This window comes from Lytechinus pictus, chromosome 18, assembly GCF_037042905.1.
Source record: "Lytechinus pictus isolate F3 Inbred chromosome 18, Lp3.0, whole genome shotgun sequence".
NCBI lineage: Eukaryota > Metazoa > Echinodermata > Echinoidea > Temnopleuroida > Toxopneustidae > Lytechinus > Lytechinus pictus.
This window is the reverse complement of record NC_087262.1, coordinates 22846540-22850797: the sequence shown is the minus strand read 5'-3', so window position 1 is coordinate 22850797 and position 4258 is coordinate 22846540.

Here is a 4258-nt window from a genome sequence, read left to right as displayed (position 1 = left end):
GTCTGCCCCATCCTCTATCCTCGCAAACAAACCATGGTAGCAGTCGATAAAGAATACGGTTGAAAAAAAGAGAATCCTGAGGATAGGATCGCAACCGGCTAAACTGCCTATTATTTACCCTTATTTTCCTAAGTTTAAGGCCATTGGTTTGTACGGTGACGCCTGGGCTCGTAAGCTGACGGGTTTCACACTCTGACAAGGTCGGACTCGTCACTATGACAGCCGATATCAACGCCCTTGTCCTGTTTTCTTTGCAATCAACAGAGACAACTGATTTTGAAAAGTCTCTTTGACAACTAGTCGAGTAGGACTGTTATGGGGGATAAGAGTTAGGCCTACTTTGCCCTAATTTGGCGAACAGTCTTTTATAGAACAAGAAAGATGAAAAATGAATGCCGGTCCATAAATGGGGTGATGTAACCTTTTCCTCTCCCTATATCGATATTATCCAAATGACCATTTCAACAAGACAGGGACTCCTTCGGAATCAGTTCCCTAGTACGCCTCTTCTTGTCTACCAACGTCAAATAATGAAAATAATCTCCGAACATTTTTTTGTGGGGATCGTGCATTCCTCTGAATAATGAGTGCTTTCAGAACATTTTATGAGCTGTTTTCATTGCAAAGATGCAAACATTACTCATTTCTGTCGGAATCACGAATCTGATACGTTCCCTCTGTCATCCTCTTAAACCCCAATCAGTGAGGATATTATGACATTCAACCCTCAAAACAAACGGGGTGTAATACTTTGGAGCCCTTTCATTGATCGTATTGTACCAACATTCTGAAAACAAAGTAGGTGTAATAATAACCAGACATGTCATTGATCTCCTTATGTGAACATGATAGAACGAATGGGTACGACTGCAAATAATAAAGGAAAAGGGAAATAGAACCATTATACTATTTAACTTCAACGACCATGAATTTTTATGGGACAAACTGAAAACAAGTTATTTCATTCCTCTATCATGTTCATGTATTCAAAGATTTGATCATCCTTGGACTGAAATGAACGATTTTATGGCGTACTTAATCATGTTTTTCAACGAGTTTCAGACTCATGAAAATGTTAAAATCAACTATTACAAATCAGTATCACCAGTTTTCTTCTTCTTACCAGGTTACATGTTGTTCCTTTTTAGGAGACTAATACTGTACAGTTGCAAAAAAATATTCTGATTTCATGATTAATAGTTGTGTAATTTAAAAAGTAAAACCTATAAAATGCACTCTTGTTTCATATTAAACGAAAAGTGTGAGGAAAAATGTAAATTACGACTTAACTCATCTAGATAGAGAGATTAACATCTATTGATATTGCCAAGTCATTACACCACGGAAGCGCCGTGGTGTAGCGGTTCTGACTCTCGCCTTGTAATCAGAGGGTCGTGTGTTCGAATCCCACCATGGTCTAGCGTCCTTTGGCAAGGCGTCAATCCACACTGTGCCACTCTCACCCAGGTGCTAATTGGGCACTGGTAGGAAACAACCGTCATTGTGGTTGGTTTAGCAAGTTTGCTCCTAACAGGCTGCTTGAAATGCTATGAATTCAGTGACTGAGTAATAATAATTGTGAAGCGCTTTGAGCAGTCGTAGATTGATAAAGCGCTATATAAATGCAAATTATTATTATTATTATTATTTCTTCTTGAACATTCTATAAAAAAACAGATTGTATCATATTTATTTGATAATGAGAAAATGTTAACTTCGATTTAGAAATTAACTCTCAGAGACTGCTTCTCGTAGCATGTTGCTCCTTTGCTGATTTTGTTGGACAAACTCAATGTTATCGTATTTTGTCATAATGATCATTTGTCAATTTATATGAATATATCTACGACTTCAGTATTGTGAATAATGACGAATTTTCACAATCTTCAAGTTGACGTAATCTTTCGAGGGATGAGTGTAATCAGTGTCCAAATTGTTTCTTACTCAACAATTTAAACAATTCCTTTGAAGTCCCATTTTCTCCTCCGTCCTCGCACCTGAGTAAATCGTTTAAGGTGAGGAGTTAAAGTTCCCGAAGAGGGGTTAAGGTGGGTCAGTGCTCCATAAATGGCGGGCAAAGCAGTGTGTTGGCGGGGATCCCGTTACCTTCCTTACCAAAAGATAACATGGGATGGGGGCATAAAAACCAGCGTCTTAAAAGAAGTACTTTATCAAATTACGCCTTCCAAAATATTGAAAAGAATCGTTTGAAGCTTCGACTGTTCTTGTGAAGCCATTACTGGTATATCGATTGAGATTGACAGGTAGGTTGGTAGCTAACCCCTATTTACCCGCTTAATTGCAATTTAAAGCCCGGTGTTGTCGATGTAGTAAGGGGTAAACACTGGTGGTGAATAGGGGTACTTTCGCCCCTCTTCAATGCAAAGCCGAATCCTTTCAGACGAATCAGGCGTAAGGTAAGACGTGAAAACAAGCTACTGTAAATATTAGTACGGCTCGCCGACTGAATGGAAAGACAGTAAGCAGCATAAGGTGCCTTGGGTTGGGGGAAGGGGATTAACAAGCGTATTACCTTTGAGGGACTTGATGGTTGACTAATGCCAAGAGAGAGCCCAACACCATATTCGGAGTACTGTTTAGTTTAAGCCAACACGGATTAGACACTTGCAGATTGGTGAGGGACCTACGGGCCAACTCACCAACGTACAAAAACACCATCTTCAATAGAACAACCCGAATCTTGCAAGCCCAAGACGGTAAGGGAACCCGCCCTTTTGATGGAAATGTGGGGTATTTTGTAATTTGGTGGAGTTAAATTCCGTAATCAGAGTAGACTCGGTTATTGTCCGGCGGATTAGAACCCCCGGATTAGGGACAAGTCCCCGAGGACGAAGGGGCTGGTGCGACGATACAGCAATAAAAACCTGGCCGGATTTACACCAAATAATAGCCAACTGGGCCAGAAGGTGAGAGCTAGGAGAGTTCATGAGAAAAAAAGACCGAGCTTTCCAAGCCCGAAAAGGCGGGTCATTCCAGGATAAAGGATGGTAAACCATTCGTAAGAAAGGGAGAAAGAAGATGGAGGATGAGGGATTATGAGATGAAAGTAGGGGTGGAAAGGTGGGCTAAAAAGGTAAAGAAAATTATATTAAATATAACGCATGTAGACATGGTAGAGCAGTAATCAATAACAAATATTGCTAGCGAATAATGTGAAATGTGAAATGTAAAATTTCAAAATGACTTCACTGATATCTATTAATTTTCCTTGGAGCAAAACGTGCAAAACTGGCATCCTGTTATATCCTAAACGCGTTTTGAAGCAAAGGACTGACCGAATGAAATGTCATGATCATAAACTGATTTCCTTTTCCTAGTATCCTTGATTGTGAAAACACTATTTGTTTCCGATGTAAAAGAAGAATATTAGAGGTCAAAATTTTTGGAATCCCATAAGACATCTAAATGTATAGCATTATTAGAGATAATCTATGTTCAGTCAACAAAACTCAAAGATTTCATAGGAATAGGGACGAAGTTAAAAGATATTGGAAGGAAAAGAGATAATAAAAGTAAGTAAGGAAGAGTACAACTAGTCAGACATGTCAGGGAAAATAACATAAAGGCTGCAGCATAAAAAATAAAGGGAACTAAAGGGAATTTCTTTTCCTACCCCACAAAAGTGGGCTAGAAAAGGAATTGTAAAAAGTGTGAATTATTTTATAAACATAATTAAACACTAGGAGCAAATGTGTAACTCGTCCAAGTTGGAACGCCATCAACAGGTCGCGATTCTTTAACAGTCTAAATAGGTGTAAGTCTTGATAGAGAATAAGGGGTAAGAAAGGGGTCAATGGTTTTGGTAGAGGGGTAGATGGGATAACACGAAGGGTGTAATGTGACATTTAATCGGGTCATACCGTGAGGTAGGGCCAGGGGATGGGATATACCAAGAGACTATGACCTAATTTCCAACCCTGAAATCACAAAAGATTCTTATCCCACTGAGATCCATGAGAAAAAAAAGAATAGTTTTGGAGAAAACACCTTTATTAAAGCAGAAGTTGCTGCAAGCACCAATTTACCTACATGTACCTCAACTAAGTCTATGGAATCAGAATAGGAATCTGTCAATGAAATGGTGATTATACCCATAATTCTGATAAAGATTTAATTCAAAGAAACAATACAAATTATGGATCTGTCTAAGAGTAGCCCTCTCTTTCATTTTCTCCCTGTTTTTCTTGGTCGTAAAACTTTTCGGGGTTCCATGTCCCCCAAGTCCCCCCCCCCCCTA